Source organism: Neopsephotus bourkii, unplaced genomic scaffold, assembly GCF_033783945.1.
Source record: "Neopsephotus bourkii isolate Nb327-2 ecotype Australia unplaced genomic scaffold, CSIRO-AGI_Nbou_v1 NB_272, whole genome shotgun sequence".
Classification (NCBI taxonomy): domain Eukaryota; kingdom Metazoa; phylum Chordata; class Aves; order Psittaciformes; family Psittacidae; genus Neopsephotus; species Neopsephotus bourkii.
This window is the reverse complement of record NW_026900781.1, coordinates 12,030,846-12,050,394: the sequence shown is the minus strand read 5'-3', so window position 1 is coordinate 12,050,394 and position 19,549 is coordinate 12,030,846. Positions and strand designations below refer to the sequence as shown.

At 39.9% G+C, this 19,549-nt stretch overlaps 1 long non-coding RNA gene across 1 annotated transcript in view; it reads left to right on the top strand.

Moving 5' to 3' along the window:
- The window catches only part of LOC133208402 (uncharacterized), a 161,088-nt gene that overhangs the window by 3,881 nt on the left and 137,658 nt on the right, over nucleotides 1-19,549 (top strand). Inside the window, exon 2 of the long non-coding RNA XR_009724363.1 lies at nucleotides 2,059-2,281. This is a non-coding gene — a long non-coding RNA (uncharacterized LOC133208402). The remainder of the gene's footprint in view (nucleotides 1-2,058; nucleotides 2,282-19,549) is intronic.

Below are 19,549 nucleotides of genomic sequence, written 5' to 3'. Positions count from 1 at the left end.
TAGAAGAGTGGCAGCAATGGTCTGGCCATGCTGGCAGTTTTATTGCTCTGCCACTTCCACCCCATTTTTTGTCCTAAGCCCTAAAGGAGATGTGTGCCTTCTTCCTTGTAGTTCTATTCAATAACAAAATTCCTCTAGGTGCCTTTACATTCTCTCCTTCCAAATTATCTCCATGCAAGCAATTTTTCTGAATGGCTTTGGAAAAAACTAGATCAAGGTATCATTTTCTCACTCTGATTCCGCTTTTGTTAGTCATGTGGGATTTGTTTTATCTCCTTATGTGCTTTCTCCATTAGCAATATTGTTGCTTTTCTACTAAAGGACATTTAGAAGGAGACTCTCCCACATGTCACCTAGATACAATGTATGTTTCAGACCACAACCTTTTTCCCCCACTTTCACTTCCTCTTTGAGTTCCTGTACCTGTGATAAAAGTCCTGACAGAATACCAGCAAGCACTTACAGTGGAATTACATTTTTATTTTGTCAATGTAATGGGCTAAGTGTGATCTGAGGGAAAATTGTGGCTTTGGTTCATGGCTAGGGCACAAGAGTTTTTCTTAATATGAATTCTTAGCTCTCCTACTCCTTGGCCTAAGCACATCATTTAACTCTGGGCCCCAGTTATCCAGCCTGCAACCTCAGGATAATGGTAAGGATCCAAACGTTTCCTAATGCTTAGAATGAAAGTGCAATAGGTGGCTCCTTTTCGAAAAGGAGAAGGAGGTCTCAATCATCTGATCTTTCTAATGACCAGACTTTATGCTGTTAAAAATGGTTGAAATAAGATTTGGTCTTATAATAGAAACAAAGTCATGTCATGGATGAAGGCGATGCATAAAAAGTCAGGTAGAGATTCTGTCCTTGAAAATGGTGAAGGTAGAAAAATTGCTTTTTAAAAAATCAGCTATTATTCCAAATTGTGCAAAAACTGTAAATGGGTAATAATTTCTAGGATTGCTTGAAATGAAGCTTGCTAAGGGCAGTCTCAGGCTGTCTCCTATAGTCAAGCAAATTTCTTATTAAGAAAATGAATGGGAGTTCGTTGAAATTATTGGATGGTAGTCATCAGTTCTTTCTTTTCTGGTAGTCCTTCAGTTCCTCTCCTCATAGTGCCAAAAGCCATACTTAAGTTTCACAAATCTACATATGCAGAGAGAGGAATAAGATTATTGTGCTAAAGATCGCCATCTCCCTAGATTGCAGAAAAAAGTCATACACACATACACATGCTCTGAAATGCATACACATAAAGAAAAGATGACAGCCTACTGTAAATTAGTGTAACTTAATTGAAGTCAATCAAACTGCTAATTTGATTTAGTCAAACTGTATTAATTTACACCAGCAGCTGAGATTTTGGCCCTTACTGTTTATAGCTTTCAAATATATGGAGCCAGTTGATTGCTAAACTGTTTATTAGGTGTGGTTCCAGGATTACAACAGTAATTATTTTACTGAAACCCTTTATTTTCAAAAATGCATGTTTCAGATTTACATAATAGGACTAGACAATGACTAAAGGGCAAATTATACCAAGATTATTGCATGCACTTACGCATGTGTTATGTTTTTATGACTCAGAATGGAGCTTGTTTGTGTTCCACCTTTGGACAGAGGTGTCTTTGGGGGGGTCAAAAACATTGTAGAGCACAAGAATTACAAAAGAGTCTCAGCCTGTGGAATTCTGTGCCAAGACATGATGCTAGACGATAAAATATTACTTAAGTGTGAAGGTGGGGGACTTGGTTATGAAATGCCAAACGGTTTTCCACAGCTCTGCTCCTTCAATATGGCTTTTATTCCACCCTGAGAAATGAGGCCTTCAGTGCTAATCCTGCCTGTGAAAGACCTCTCCTCTTTGCTACCTGATTCCAAGTGCTGTCATAGGAGCATTTGGAATTCAGAACGGTATTTTGGGTGGTGGTTGCCTGGAATTACCCACTCTCAGCACCTTTCCTCATGCCAAAGGATGGTGTTGATAAGGACAGTGGCACAGTGCTTTGAACAAGCTTTGAAATACTGTTTTTCCTCCCTTTCCTGTGGTGTGCTTCACAGAATAGTTTGCATCCATTTGATATTCAGGAAAGCTGCCAGCAATCTTCTGTCTGCAGAACCACTGCAGCGAGAAGAGCTTCAGTTCAGCAGTGGTGCCTGTGTTGGGACTGACAGAGCCCGCCATTCCTCCCTGCCAGGTGATCAGGCTTAGTCCTCTCTTTCCCAGTGGAGCCTTGTCAATCAGCAAGCCAGTTACTACTAGGTTTGATGGATGCTGATGGTGGTAAGGACGCTTTCGTGTAGGTTGAATACTTGAATGAACCTGTTCAGCCTGGTTGTTGGTAGGATCTTCAGTCTGAAGGATAAAGGCTCTAGACTCTTATCTCCTGAGCTGTGCAGCCTCTCTCCTGGCTTCTTGGTGTTTACAATAATTACCTTAACAAAATAGATTATCATCTGCTTTCTGTCATCAGGTGTGCAAAATGGTTGTTGGAGGGTTCAAGGCTGCAAGATTTGCTTTCTTGTAGCCAGAAAATAAATTAGTGAAAACATTGCTCCAATAATTCCCAGCCCTGACCTCTTTAATGGATCCTTAAAACTAAATGCATATAAATAATTATCTAGGTTTTGTAAACAACATCAGGTAGAAAGATACAACCCACTCTGGGATCACCAACTTTGACAGCAACTCTTTAAAAAAGAAGTGTCTGTGAAACAACTTACTGTAACTCTTGTAAGTTTTCAAAATGACCTCAATCTTCATAACTGCTTGTTAAAGGGTTTTCTAAAAAGAGCACCAACACCTGGAGACTCATTTATCACTGTCTCTGCCTACTGGCGATCCCACCTACACACTGAAGAATGACTGCTAACATAATATTTATGCAATAAACCAGCTGAAATGTGTAAAAAGAAAAGCCTTCTGTAGGTATGGTAGAGATTAAAGAAGTATTTGAAGTCATTGGTTATTTTCTGCTGCTTGATAAACAGGGAGGATTCTTTTGGTTTCATGGCACAGCTCTCTTGAAAAGACTTTCTGGTATCCATTCTGACACAGGAAGGCCACCTAAGAGCAAACAAGTTTTCCTGTTATGAAATAAGTTCTTCCCAACCCCCCGCCCCCATTTTCATGCTCGTAAACTATGTTGTCATCTTCTGCAACTCAAATCTATTAAGCAGGGCTGTCTGAAAAATCTCTTGAAGCCACTTGTTCTTCTTGAGCATCTTTAATGATGTCCAAAAGCTTCTGCCCTGCAAGACCAGCCTGATAATACCTAGAGATGTTAAACTTCTCTAACTGAAAAATGCTGTGAAGGCTCCACTTAAGACCCAGGTGTGTACAGTGTCCAGTAACAGAGGTGCAAAAGTTATAGAGGAATCAAAGCTACAGGCAGAACTCAAGCCCTGGAGGTGCATTGGTAAGCACAGGTTCAGCCTAAACCCTACAGAGTTGAGTGGAATGACCTTGTATTAACTTGAGACAATCCAGCAGCTTTGGTTGTGAGCATCCATTGGGCCTGTAAACCAGTTCTGACTTTGTGTTTACAGACAAAAGGGCTCTCTCCCTAGGCTTCTGTCTCTCCTCTGCAGTAGTCCTGTGTGTTGAAATTCAGGAATGGCCATGAAACCCAAATTTTATCTTGGATCTCCAGGTCATCAACCCATGGAGCTCTTAAACAATAAAAGTCCATTAGTGGTAGTACAAATATACGGTAGCTATGTTGGTCAGTATAAATGAAGAGGACTATCACTTCAGATCATGTTGGTCAGTCTAAATTATGTTGGTCAGTCTAAATAAAAAGGACCATCTCTTCAGATCTAGGAAGCTTGGCACCACTGGGCTAGCACTTTAAAACCATGTATGATAATTCTGTTGGGTCATATGTTCATGTACAGTGCAAGTAAAAGGATTGTACAAAGGAGGAGCAATTTGTATACAGATGGTCAGCAAAAACTAGCTCTCTCAGAGCACAGGGAACGTAGCCACCAAAGATGAGCTGAGAGACAAAGTGCCCGTGCCCTCGTGTTAGTGACTGACCACATGGTGGATATGAAAGTATGTTGTAATCAGCAAGAGTACTTACTGGATGGGATGATCTGTCTTCTTTGTGTATTCTCTCCCTGTCCACCAGCTTTGTTTAAAACAAAACAACTAAAACACAATAATGACCCAAACAAAGGAAAGCAAAAAAACCCAAACAAACCCCCAAAAACCCCAACCCCCCCCCCCCCCCCAAAACCTAATCCAGAACCACTCAGGGCACACAGAAATAACATGTTGGAGTTCTCCAATACCTCTCCATCAAGGCTTTGACCAGAGATAGTTTGCCCTTTAGTTGTGTTACTTCAGCAAAGAATGTCACCAAATCATCAGTTTGTATGAGTAAGTACCTGGGAAATACTTCTTCAGGAAAAAGCCTGGCAGGTTGTGGTAGATCACAAGTGTGAACATGATTTGGGAATGCTGTTTAAAATAAATAAATAAATAAAATTACAAGCCTTGGACCTACAACAGGAATGTAGCTGACAAGACACATGAAGTAATCCTACTTCACTCAATGCTGATAAGGCATCAGCTGGAGCACTGGGTCTGATTTTGGGCTGTGCCTTTCTAATAGGATGTGAGCTCATTAGAGAGAATCCAAAGTGAACAAGGGAATGGTCAAAAGCCTGGAAAATCTAATGGTAAGAAGAGATTGAATGAATTTATTTTTTTTTCCTGAAGAATGGAGGATTTCAGGGGTAGAAAGATTTAAAAAGGGTCCTCAAATATATGAAAAGCTCTGGCAAAGAGAGGACTAATCAGAAGATAATTGTATCTAGTATAATCCTAACTGACTCTAATTGCAGTATGTCAGACAATAGGGTGGATATTCAGGAATAATTTGTAGTGATAAGTACAGTGATTGCCTGGAGAAGTAGGAGAGTTTCTGTGAGTGGAAACCTTTTAGAAAATGTAGGTAAATATCTGTGAAGAATGATGTAGGAGCAGATGATTTTGCCTTGAGGAATCAAAAAGAACAAGTTTATTAGATTCTTTTTAGTGGGGTTTTTTTTCTATTTTTTTTAATGGGGAAAAGGAAATAACAGAGAAGATAACAAGACTGCCAAAGGCTTATGATGCCTTTTGAATTTTAATATGCAATTCTAGCATGGTGCCATGTATATAGATAGCTTCCTCATCATGTAACATGATGGCAGTCCATGTAGGCCTATCTCACTGGTATACCCAACTGTATGAGTTGTTAAAGGAGTACCACAGGGTGGTACCTGCACAGCACAGAAGATGTCATAGCAGCCTTCCATTGTCTGAAGGAGGCGTACAAGGATGCTGGGGAGAGACTCTTCATAAGGGTCTGTAGTGATAGGACAAGGGGAAATCAGTTTAAACTTTAACAGGGGAAGTTCAGGTTAGATATAAGGAGGAAGTTCTTTACTGTGAGAGTGGTGAGGCACTGGAATGCGTTGACCAAAGAAGATGTGAATGCTCCATCCTTGGCAGTGTTCAAGGCCAGGTTGGACAGAGCCTTGTGTGACATGGTTTAGTGTGAGGTGTCCCTGCCCATGGCAGGGGGGTTGGAACTAGGTGATCTTAAGGTCCTTTCCAACCCTAACTATTCTATGATTCTATGTGGTATGGGTTAATCTTGGACTGTCGTAGCACAGCCAACTTTGTCTAGAGCATATCTCCATGTGGTATAACTCACAAGATTTTCTTTTTCCTTGTAAGAATATAGATAAGAATTTAATTGGAACTGGTAGAGAACAGATTGGCTAGATAAAGGCTGTATGTTATGCATAAGATGTTACTTGCAAAAGCTGCTTGGAACTTGCGATAAGTGCTAGAAGCCATCAATTTGAGCCTTAGTGTCAGCAAACAAGGGAAAAAGCAGAATCTGAAGCTAAGCAAGCTTCTTAGTTGGCATTTAGCTGAGACTTGGAACATTATCTTCACCTTTTTTTTTTGTTGTTTTTTGTTTTAAGAGGTGGGGGCAAGAATGGGAGAAAGATGATCAAAGGCTTTAATTAAAACACATGGAGACTTGGCTGTTCTGGGAATTTTCATGTTTCTCCAAAAAAAATGGCTAGAAATCTGAGAGTTTTCAATCCAAAGGTTTTCAGATAGTGAGAGCAAGTTGACTGCACATAGAAAATGTTGTGTCAGGACTGTTGTGAGTCCTTGGGGAATGTGAGGGCAAGTGTCTCATATCTCATGTGCTCTATTATATGTTGGAGTTGAGGTTTCGGGCCAAATGTTTCTCCTATAACGAACTACTGTGTCTTATCAGGAAGTGAAACCATCAGGTGTTAAAAGAGAGGGAGCCTGGTGGGACAGTCTGTTTAATACAGGAAAATGCATATAGCTGCTGGGAAATATAACCATTGGTCTATATGTTGAAGGTTTTTTTGAAAGATGTTATTTCCTGTAAGGAAAACAATGCTCTGTTTGAGAAGAAAATGTGCAGATGGTGTGGATAGTTTGTAGGGCAAAAGGCTACTCCTGCATCTCTGGACAACTCTAGTTTTCTTTGGGAGACAGTAAAATGTGCATAGTACTGCACAACAGTTGTCAACTTTTGCCCATTTTGAAGAGCATACAGAGATGAGACTGAGCTGTCTGATTTTTCCATTTTTTTTCTTTTTTGTTTAAAAATCATTCTGTACCATATGCTATGGACAGCAGAAAATGACATGGTACCTTCTTTAGATCTCTGCTTTGCTGTGCTGAAGAGATGCATTTGCCTAGTCTAAGAGAAATGTCAGATGGGTCACACTATTACATGGGATCCTGTGGTGGGTTGACACTGTCCAGCAGCTCAATACCCACCCAACCTTTTCCTCACCCCTTTCTCTCCTCTGTGATGGGGAGAAAAAAGAGAAAAAAGAGAAAAAAGAAAGAAGGTGAAAAGACTTGTACATCAAGTTAATGACAGCTTAATAAGGAAAGCAAAAACTGAGTGTGAAAGCAAAGGAAAAGGGAATTTATTTACTGCTTCCCAACATCAGGCAGGTGTTCAGTCTTCTCTTCCTGGGAAGCAGGGCCTTAGCACAAGTAACAGTTGCTTGAGAAGGCAAGTGCCATAATTATGAACAGCCCACATCCTTCTCCTTTTTCCTAAACTTTTATTGCTGAACCTGATGTTATACAGTAGGGACCATTCCTTTGGTCAGCTGACATCAGCTCTCCTGGCTATATGCCCACCCAAGTCTTGCCCACCTGCAGTTTACTTGCTTTGTGGGGATGAAAGAAAGACTTGATGCTGTGTAAGCACTGTTTAGCAACCAAAACATTGGTGCATCATCAACACTTTTAGCCACAGATGCAAAAGCATGGAACAACATGGGCCACTTTGGAGGAAGTTAACTCCATCCTAGGCAGACCCAGTACAAATCGCAAGAATACTGGTCCTGTGGCTACATAGATCTTTGCAGTGTTTGTATGTGTGTTTTACTTGTTCAATATCATATTTCTGCCTTTTTGCTGTGGGTGGAGGGGCCTTGTGTGCTAAAAATCTAAACTAACAGTTGCATGTACAAAACACATTTGCAGGAAGCTGTAAATGTGATGAAATGACAGAGACAAAAAAACCAAACCCAGCAAAATCAAAGCAACCTGCTGCAGACTTGCCCTTTAAATAAACAATTGGGAAATGCCAGATACTGAAACACTCTTAATTTCTTTAGAGATTATCATAACTTTTTAATGGAGTGATTTGATATTGTTAAAAAAATCCAATTAAACTCTTCATCTTGCTATTCCTGCCATGCAAAGGAGAAGGGAGCTTAGTTTTAACTTCAGTTTTCTCTAGCAACACTGCTGACTTTTCAAATTGCTTAAGATCTGGACATGATGAAAGACAGTTATCCAGAAGGAAGCAAAAGCATTCCAGGAAAGGTAATGCGTATATGTTTCCACTCCTGTGGGAGGATGGAGGTGCATTGAGACTTTAACACCAGCAATGTCATAATGCTAGCCTCTATAATTAAGTTGTTAGGGTGCTAAATATAAGGAATTACTGTTTTGACCTCTTTGAATCAACTTGACTACTAGGCTGAGATTAATCAATTTATCCTATCGTGCCAAAACCCAGCAGAAACAGCCATCTTTTGTCCAAGAGGTAGGTTTAGGTAAAACATCAGAGGATTTCAAATGCTATTTTCTTTCAATTCTTCTAATTTTTCAATGAAGGTATAGCATCTGTTTTAGCTTTTGTCTACAGTTTTTGAAAATCAAATACATTTTGATAAAATCTGAGACCTACAGATGTTATGGGGGTAAAGGTTGGCTGATGCTAAAGGAGCCAGTGTGGGACTGAAGAATCTCAGGTTTTTTTCTTTGATCTGCCACATCCTCCACCAGTGAGCTTTGTCACAGAACTTAATTTTCCTGTGCTGCTGTGCTCTATCTCCAGTTGGGATAACAGCTTTTTGTTGCCTCACAGTCATCACTACCTGTATGTTTTATGGGATGCCGACTAGCAAATCTCACTTGTTCCCTGAAATTGCCACATTCCATGTAGATGTCTCAACACTGGAAGGATTTGAAGACCGTAATTGCCTGTGTGACAAAATGGGATCCTTCTTTTCGAGCAATTTTAGTTTGATAATTGGCCTTCTTTTTATTGCATGATTTACAATTTGCAGCAATAACAATGTGTATTCTCAGGCCATTATTTTTGATGGGAGTATAAATGGGGATATAATTTTTATCTCATAATGAAATGATGACAGATATACATAAACATATAGTAACACGTTAAAAATTCCCACAGAATTTTAAGTCAAATGTCATCTAGAAGAGGCCAGGAGACTGAGCTACCATGTTATTGCAGGCAGACCTGGTAATGACACAGACAATTAAGGCTGACTAACTTTTTCATTATGTGACTTTTGTTGTAATTGCTGATGACATTGCCAAAGTTTAAACCACTTGGGCTTGGATTTTCCATGCCAGCTATTTGGCAGATTAGATTGTTGTTATTTTTGAGGAGCTGTTGGTGAAAAATGGTTCAACCATTTCTAAGAATGACGTAAGGAGGAAAATACACTGTTTTTTCACTGAGTCCTTTGCTATTGAGCAAAGGCTGAATCTTAACTTGGGAAGCTGGACTGATCTGAGGTGTATTAAAAAGATGTAGTGTTGCAAAGTTAAGTGTTGAGAATTTACAGCATGTTTGAGTAAGGGCTGTCAGTGTAGTGTTACAGCAGGACCATGGTGTTCATTCAGAAATAATTTCTAATCACGTGATTGCATGCCCACTCTTCTAGTGGGTTTCCATCACGTTTAGAGCAGAGATGGACCATAGCACGAGATGTTTAGAGGTCCATGCAATTGAATACTGCATTGGAGTAGTCAGTATGTCAGTAAGAGTTAAGCTTTAAACATTTACAGCTTTACGAAAATCTGGGAAAAAATAGATTGTGAGCAAGGAATGCAAAATTAGAGGGCAACTTTGAGATATAACAGTGTCTCAGCTCTGGCCTATATGATAGGGGTAAGGCAGCTCTTCCTTTCTCAAAGGAAAGATGTTTTATGATAATGAATTAATGAGAATTTATTTGTTGCTTGGGGTTTCCCCTCTCCTTGCCCTAAAAGCACTTAGATACTTTAATGACAAATATGACAGAGAAGCCTGTGAACCCATTCATGAATGCTGGTTTTAGTGTTGTTGTAAGAGGTTGTGTTTTAAGTATTTTGTGTTAAAGAGGCAGAGGTCCTGGGGAAAATCACCTGTCATCATGTCATTGCAGAATGAATACACGCAAGGAAGGCTAGCATGAGTTTGCACAAGCAACCATAAGCCTGATGCTCGCAATCCTATTAATTTTTGCACCCTGATTTTTTTTTTTAATGCATTTTGTCATTCATGGTAGGGGGGTTATGTGTCGTTTTCAACATAAAGCTGTACATTACTAAAAATAAAATAAAATAAAAACCTAAAATGTTCTTTCCAAGTTTAGAATTATTAAAATGTTATTAATAAAGCCTCAAATGTGGCTTTTCAGACCACAAGTAATCCAACTATGGTTAAACTCCACTTTCTATTGGACTTCATGGGGGATGAGGACGCAGGGACAGACTTTTGGGGTGCCTCTACTGATTCCAGATATTTCGTATAGCTGCTTTGTGTTACATTATAACATGTATTAAATGTATGCTTAGTTATAATGCACTTACTGGTGGATTCCCATCTGTGCAAGATATGATGAAAAGGGAGAATTCTAAGTAGAAGTAAGGCAATATTGGCTGATATGGTAGGTAGCTAAGACAGTTTGGTAGCATTACTGTTGTCAATATTTTGATAACTTTTACAAATGGGTGAAGAGCAGAGGGCAGCTAAGGAAAACTACAGTGAAGTAGCCATTGCAGACATTAGAGAGAACCCCTTAGAAAAGCATGACAATGTGAGAAAGCCAAAAATTACTCCTTTGGAAACTTACCAAGCACAAAGATGCTAGTCTCCTAGACTAATGGCAGGCAAAGTCCCTCTGCATGCTTCATGAGGGTGGTGGGAAATCATAGAATAGTTAGGGTTGGAAAGGACCTTAAGATCATCTAGTTCCAACCCCCCTGCCATGGACATGGACACCTCGCTCTAAACTGTACCACCCAAGGCCATGTCCAACCTGGCTTTGAACACTGCCAGGGATGGAGCGTTCACAACCTCCTTGGGCAACCCATTCCAGTGCCTCACCACCCTAACATGAAAGAATTTCCTCCTTATTTCCAATCTAAACCTCCTCTGTTTAAGTTTTAACCCATTACCCCTTGTCCTATCACTACAGTCCCTAATGAAGAGTCCATCCCCAGCATCCCTGTAGGCCCCCTTCAGATACTGCAAGGCTGCTATGAGGTCTCCACACAGCCTTCTCTTCTCCAGGCTGAACAGCCCCAACTTTCTCAGCCTATCTTCATACGGGAGATGCTCCAGTCCCCTGATCATCCTTGTGGCCCTCCTCTGGACTTGTTCCAACAGTTCCATGTCCTTTCTATGTTGAAGTTTTCACAACCTCCCTGTAGCTTGCTGTATGAAAAAGAAAGGGTATGTGGGAGAAACTGCTTTTCTATTTCCTTTTGGAGTTAGCTGAGCTTGACTGTAGCAGGCTAAATCCTTCTGCTGGAATGACACCCGTAATGGTGGCACTACTTTTTGGGAGCAGTGATATGACAGCCCTTGAACACTATCGGTTTTGAGGCAATTCGTCGCTGAATTGTGTTCCAAGAGAAATGAGGAAGTGCTTGCAAAAAGGTGTGAGGCAGAAAAAAAGAGAAAATATGTGAAAAATGGAACAGGCATTAGTAATTGTGAGGAATCAACATAAAAAAGATAATAGGAGGAAAAGCAGTGTGCCAGACAGATCTTCAAAGAGTACGATGCATTGTAGAAGATTAGCTTCTGGAGGTAAGTGAAGTAGATCATCTCATTTTATTTACTTTGATGTCTTTCATTCATGTAGAAAAATGTTGATTTTTCTCTTCCCCTTTTAATTGAACCACCTCTGCAAAAAACAGAGGATTGAGTTACAAAAATAAGGTCTACTGTAGTCAAACAAGTTTTGTAGACACAAACATCACTCAGAAGCTTACAAAATCTGGAACTCAAAAAGATTCATACATTCTAAGCCAAGACTTCTGCAGTATCCCTTTTGCCTTCTGAATAGAAACTGCATATTCTCTGTGCAGTTTTACTGTGATTATCCTGGAGACAGAAGACTAGCTTTGGTCACTGTTTCAAGTGATGGCAAACATTTTTTTTTTTAAGCAATCACCTTCACTGTCTGCTCTGCAATAGTTGCAAGTAGTATAAATAGTTTTAATGAGCATTATCTTCAGCAGTCAGCCCTGAGCATGGGTTACTTGGAATCTTGGATCGTTTTCAGTAGCCCCAGCTGTTCCTTTATTGTTCCTCTGTTTTGTGCGGTGTGAGTGAATGAGGCTTATGTCATTGATTATTAGGCACCCAGCACTCATCAATATCAAAGTGATTTTGTTTCCCCTATACTCCCAGCTTTTTCTGCACCCAGGGGGATTGACCAGTAGCTCACGATTTGTATATTAAATTGAGTGATCCCTGTTCTTGTTCCACAGAAATCAGTGTCCAATTTCCACTGGACTTCTGTGCACTCAGATGCTCACATGAAAAAGTTAGTGTTTGGTTTGCTTTTGTGTTGCATATACTGGCTAGAGCAAAGAAAGCATGAGAGCTGCTGCAGGTGACTTCTCATACCACCGTTATGGAGTGTGAGAAGTTGCTTATGGAGTTACTTCTCAGAAGTACCAGAGGTGCCAAAACCCTTTAAGTTTCAGCCAACTGTGTGTGTGCTTAGGAGTCCAAAGGAGGAAACCAAGGACATGTAGGAAATGTTTCATAGGCTGTCTCAAAAATTTTGAGGCTGAAATAGGGGCTAAAGGAGTGAGGGAGGTTTAGTTAAAACCTGTACGCATTTTTAATCAGAATTTTAAATGCCATTTAATCAAGCGTCATGTTATTAAAAAAAAAACAACCCAAAAATGTCATCTGGTCATGACAGTTGTAATCAGGTTATTATACTGAATAAAAATTCACTGGAGTAGTTCTAGTTAAAAAGAAAGTTCAAGAGCTGGGAACACACCTAAGTAGAAAGATGGAAGGAGGCACTTTATGCGAAGATGAAGAGAGAAAAGGCAGGGAAATTACAAATTTGTCCATCCACAGTGATGATCTCATACTTTAATAACACATGTAATGTGTCTTTGTTTTTCTCCTTAGATATGTCATCGCTAACAATAGGATGAATGTGGTATCAGTCAACAGGATTGGAAGAGTTGCCATACTTTGTGCCAACGCATCTTCGCATATAGCTTGTTTGGTAGGAACATGGGGAATGAAACATTCTGGATCTAATTCACCCCAACTATAAATCTGGTTGACGTTAAGTGATTTACAGCATGGGTGTGCTTGATTCAGTATAGCTACTGGAAGGAAACTATTTGTTTATTTTAGACTGTTATTTTTTAAGTGCTACAGAAATGTGACAATGATCCTGGCAGGGGGAGGGAAAGCATGGATCTCTACTCACAGAAGCCAAATGCCTGATCTGGTTTGAGTGGGTAATAACTTGGATTTAATCCTTAGTAGCCTAGGTTTGTTCATTGGTTTGCTGAGAGGAAAGTTGTTGTTTTGTTTTTCTTTTTTTTCTCCAAAGGAAATGCTGTCTGTTTTCCCTCTCTAACATGCTCTCCTACATCTTCAAGCAGTTCTGTAATTTCAGCCATCTGTTGTTCTGCCACTGCATCAACAGACAAGGGGAGGAAGTGACTTCAGGTTTTCAGCTATATGTAATTTTTTATTAGTATGTCTGTGTAAGCAGCTATTAAAAGCAAGAAAGAATGTGTAAATGTAGAAAGTTGCTAATCCAGTTTAAGTATGTCATGAAAAGAGATGAGTCTACCCCCACCCACAAGACTACCTAGAAGTTATATTTATTTTTAGAGGGAAGGAAGTATAAGTTGCTCATGTTTGACTTCCCGAAACACTAATATCCTATATCCAAAGAATGGGTCTAAAGATGTTAATTTCTACCCACAAAGGTGCTAGGAGATTGCACAACAGAAACTTTAACTGATGTTAGAATATTTCAGACATACTACTTAGTGTCCAAGATTATTTGGTTACTATTACCACAATATATATTCTCCTTTTACGATTTCCATGAACACATAAAGTACACACATAGAATCCCATGCTGCCAGGACAGGAAAATAAACGGAATCAAAGAGGTGCATGAGCTCTACGAATAGTCAGAGTGTGCAGTAGTGCCTTTTGATTTCTTTGGCTGTAAGCTCTCCTAGTATTTGGTTAGTGCACAGCTCAAGTAACCAAGACACTTATTTCATCCCTTAAGTCTCATCTGAAGTTGCTAGCTTTTAATTTGTACCTAACTCTTGAAAATGAGTTCATCCACCTAGCTGTCTCACTGGAGTAATTCATTGATTGGCTGGTGTCTTATGTACAGCAGTGGTGACTGTTGGCAAAATCAGTGTTAAATAGAGTAAGACCTCTATCTCATTCAGACTTCTAGCTGGAAATGTAGCAGTCCTCCTTGATGCTGCATGCTCACTCTTTCCATTGACTCTAATGTAGGTTACAGGTAGATAGTTTGGGGGACTAGTATTAGGGAACAAACTCAGTAGTTTGGAGTGATGTGTAAAAAAATAGATTTTATTGTGGTTTTTTGAGAAAATCAAAAAGTTTTCCTACCTGGCCCATAGACCAGCCTACTGTTTGTCGTCTTGGTTCTTCGGAGGAAAATGCATGTTAAACAATTTCAACTGGGATTACTGTTAGTGTTCCCTATCAGACTTGTGAATTCACTGGCTTTTCTTATAGAACTAGCGGAAGAGGGGTGAGGGGCAGGAAGGGTAGAAGACTATACTATTTCAAGGTACCTCACAAAAATTTTTGGAGTTCACTAAACCGTATTACCTCACTAAATCTTTGGAGGTGAAGTAAGGTGAACCTCAGAGACCAATTACTTGCATACACAATTAAGGTAAAGTGTTTGCATCCAAAAATAAAGGGTGTCATCTGTGGTGACTAGCACAATATACCAATATGCATGCAGAGTCAGTTTTGGACATGAGCAACCAGAACAGCCACTGAAGGCCTCAAAGCCTGGGACATCCCTTCAGGCTGAGTTAAGAAATTATAAGTCATCTAATGTGGGAATGAAAAAAAGGGTAGCTTAGTCTCTGCCTAGAGCCCCAGCAGGTAAATGGTTCTGTATAAATGTCTAGATCAATTAAATTGCTTAACAGTAACTATTGTGGCATTGCTGCTTTTGTTAGACTAGAGTCAGTTGTTACAATAATGAACATCGCATACAGTTTTAAGTCCTGACATTGTAAATTACCTCTGGTAGCACCCTTAGGCTTGATCCAAAGTTGGGCTTTGATGCTGCAACATTGAGTGTTATATTGCTGAGCTTTTATGTGGCTGGTCCAAGGTAAGCAGACACCTCTGTCAAGTGCCTTGGCCCCATACAAGTATGTGGGAAGAGCAAGGCACATCAGGATCAGGTAGTCAGCTTTCTATTAGGAAATGCTGAGGATACTGTGGGATCTTTACCAGCACGTAGCTGCCTGTTACACCCTTTATTCCAAAAACAGAGCTTGTCTCTTCTTCTCTGAAACATGGCAGAAGTGTAGGTGGAGGTGGCCTTTTGAACAGGAGCCTAGTGATTAAAGTACTCCCCCAGGTTGTGGGAAATCTTGCTCAGTTATTGCTTTTGCCTGAGGGAACTCAAACTCACCTCCCAGAGAGTTTCCTAAATAATGTGTCTATCTGCCCTCTGCAGTGCAGATACTGACCCTGCTGTGGAACTAAAGAGAACTAAAGGTGAACTAGGCTGGAAACCAAGAGTAAGACAGTGCCTTCAAGAAGCACAGTGACTTTCCTCTTCAAGGGCCGTTTCATTCAAAACATTTTTGCCATGCATAGGGTAGGAACCTGTCTTCAAGATTTCCTTCGTCATGTAAGAGGAAAGTGAGGGCTTTCAATTCTGGCCAGTGAAACAATTTGAGTGAGAGAAAAGAAGAACAGGGTATTCTTCAGGGACTGGGGGTTTGCATGGCAGATGAATAATGTGCATTTGAACTCTCTGTGTCTGGCTGTAGCATGGTGGTTGCAGAGTGGCCTGACAAATGAACTAAGAATATGGCACTAGAAAGAAAACAGTAGCTGTTACTGCATGTTACATGGTACCAAGTGTGTAGGGGTGCTCTGCAGACTCCTGGCAGATCAAAACAATGAGGAGAGAAGAGCAGATGAATTGACGAATCTTTGGATTTTGCCTTGCTTAAGTGGGAGTTACTCAGTGCTGTTGAGGCTGGGGTGCTTTGTGGCACATGCATACGTAGAACTTCAGGGGTCCTGACAACTTGAAGCTCATATATGGAAGCATGTGCAGAATAAAGGTATCAACTGAACTGTGTTACAGATCCACAGCCTTGGATTTGGTGGAATTTGGGTATTTTGGTCCTTTTTGGATCTATATTCTTGTCCTGTATCAGATCATTATAATTACTTCTAGGACTGTGTAAACAAAATGATTATGCCATGAGTAAATTTGTACCATAATATTTGGGCCACACAAAGTGGTGTAAACTAACATTTGCTTATGACGCATTTCTACACGCACTCTGGAGTCCTCATAGCAGCAAGTGTTGACAGAAGTAAATGTGAACACAGCAAGGGTTACTAGGTGGTCTTGTGTTTGGGAAATTTTAGCATCATGATTATGCTTGTGATTCAGTTGGTTCAGTAACTTTCAGAGTCCACTGAAAATTGTACGCACCAGTGCCATGAATTCAGCATTCTGTTCTAGTCACCTGGCTGTGTTAAGGCACTGCCACTTCTTTCAAAGCAGTATCTGAAAGCAACCAAAGTGAAGGCAATGACATCTTAAAAGAGGATTGGCTAGCCACTGGATTTAGTGATAAAGCATGCTATAGACAAAACCAGACAGCAAAGAATATTTCATACCTTTGGCCCTGTCCATATGCCAGTATATGATAACATGTCATCAGCTATTTCCTAGTACGGTGGGATATTGGAAAGAAGAGAAATTTAGATCATATTCCAAATACCAGTGCTGTCTGGGAGAAATATTTCTCCATTTTCATTAACTAGAAATTTGCACTGGTTTTATCAGGTGAAGCCTTTAAAGGGCCTTTAAAACACAGCTGGTTAAACAATTGTTTACAAGAAGGGCTGAGCAAAAGAGTATTTTTTCTTTATAAAAATTTACATTTAGTCTGAACTGGGGCAAAATAATAAATAGTTATAAATTCTCAAGGAACAAAAGATCCAAAATTTTGAACAAAATTTTTTAACAAAAGGTCAAAATTTTATGTTGCTGGTAGGAAAATTTTTTTTTTTTATTCTGAAATGGTACCAGGAAGTTGTAGCACATTCATCTGTCTAGGATCCAACTGACCTTGATCTTATGATGTAGACATCCTCACATGAGTATGTCTCTCTAGGATCCATTTTAGTCACTATAGAGAAAGAGACATTTCCAGAATGACATTCATTTCATGCTAAAGCAAACTGTTAAATAGGTCAGATGAATCAACACACTGGAAGTGTAGCTGTCTGAAGTTATCTGAGATGAATTCTACCTCCTATGTATTTACTCTTGTCCCATAGTCAGGGAGAAGTAACTCTGCTGTGGTGTAGCTGCTGTTATGGCTCCAATAGCTCAGTTAGGGGGAGGGATTATGTTTCCTTATTGGAAGTGTTATCTGACCAAAATTCCAGATCAGTTGCAGCTGAGATAGTGAAGTATAAGGTCATCTCTCAGCAAAACACTCCTAAATCCGGTCTATCCCTATCCCCTTCTCCCCAGCTTGCTATACTAGCTGTCAGGCTATACACCATTAACGAAGGTCCTGTTTAAACTGTTGCTGTTGGCATTACCTGCTGGGTCACACCATTTTTCGTGTGGTATTGATGCTCATTATTTATTTATTTTTATTTTTCAGGATAAGAATGAATAGCGAATGAGACAGCTTTGGCAGAAGTTTTCTGAGAAACTGTCATTCATGCTAGAATTCATGAAACCTTTTTACAAATACTCAGCAGTCGTCCAAAGACTCATGAAGGGGAAAAAAAAAATAAGAGTAATGTCATCTCACAAATTGTTGATGAGCTGTAGTCAGCATTCTGGACTTGATTTGATTTTTGACACACACTACCTTGCATCTGATTGTGTTAAAAGCTCAAACTCCCTCTTTCTAGTGATTCTTACGATTTTGAATTAGCAAACAGCTGCCAGGAGCATGTGTGTGTGTTTGCAGGAGTCTTTTATAATTATAATCATAGAATCATAGAGTAGTTAGGGTTGGAAAGGACCTTAAGATCATCAAGTTCCAACCCCTCTGCCATGGGCAGGGACCCCTCGCTCTAAACCATATCACCCAAGGCCTTGTCCAACCTGGCCTTGAACACTGCCAGGGATGGAGCATTCACAACCTCCTTGGGCAACCCATTCCAGTGCCTCACCACCCTACCAGGAAAGAATTTCCTCCTTATATCCAATCTAAACTTCCCTTGTTTAAGTTTTAACCCATTACCCCTTGTCCTATCACCACAGTCCCTAATGAAGAGTCCCTCCCCAGCATCCCTGTAGGCCTCCTTCACATACCGGAAGGCTGCTATGAGGTCTCCATGCAGCCTTCTCTTCTTCAGGCTGAACAGCCCCAAGTTTCTCAGCCTGTCTTTGTATGGGAGGTGCTCCAGTCCCCTGGTCATTCTCGTAATCAACAACTATGTTTGAAATATAGCATAACTTCATCAACAAATAGCATGCTAGTCCTGTTAGCAACTTTTAACCCAAGAATTGCTTTCAAAGGCTGGATCTTCTTTCATAGAATACTATGCGTGAGCTTATAGGTAGCTAGGTGTGAATTCACGCTGAACAGTAACAGACTTGATTATGCTTAACAGCCTTGGAATGGTAGCTTTCAGTTCACTTGAATTAAGACCTTAGATTAAAAATAAGTCTTTAAATTACCTGTACACTGATACTATATAGGCAACTGCAGCAATACTTGTTGGCCAGGCTACAGGACATATGTACCAGGAATGCATATAGTACATGTCCTGTAAAATTTAACAGTGAAGAGACTACCACCTCCTGGCATTGTAGACAAATAGACAAAAATCATGCAATCTGGGTGGCTCATGTTAACCAGGGATATATGTAGATCCTGGACTGCTCTTGATGCAGTGGCATTATTATTAATGTTAATAAAATATGAATACATTTTTATAGGATGCTTGTATGCAAAAGCCTTTAGATATTTAAAAAAATACAACAAAACATACAGTTATTTTCCATTAAAAACTGCAACATATCCCAGTGAAATTGGAAACTGGCAGGAGAGCAAAAAATACCTACTACACATCTAACAAAGCACAAATGATAGAGCAATCACCCACAATACACTAGATTTCTGTGCATGCCAATGCCTCCTGGCTATGTTGACATCAGAGGGAGATTTTTCATGACATCAATGGGAATAAGATCAAGCTCAAAGTGAACTGTAGGAGAGTTATTGGTGAGGGAATGTGGACAGCTGTGCTTGTGCAGATTAAACTGAAAGATGTATTTCTTGAAGCCAGCTGTAACTGGATTAATGATGTTGCTGCCTTTTAGAATTTAAACTTCCTTTTGCTGGATGAGATGGGAGCCCTTTGTATTGATTTAGGCTGAAGACTGAGATCTGTATTTAAAATGTCTTGTGATGTAAAGAAGTTCTGTACCAACTCTTTATGGTTTTCCTTGATGTTTTGCTCTTTGTACGCATTCTGGCAAACTCGTGTTATCTCAGCCAAAAGGTGATCAAAATAGACTTTGCTTTTTAAGGGAAATCTTTTCAAATTGATGGAGTTGATAAAAATGCTGGTTTTCCAGAAGGGCTGGCACACCCTTGGAGATGTAATGAGGGTTTTTTTGTTGAATTGAAAGGTAGCTAAACCACTCAAAAAAAAGTTTTGCTGCTTTT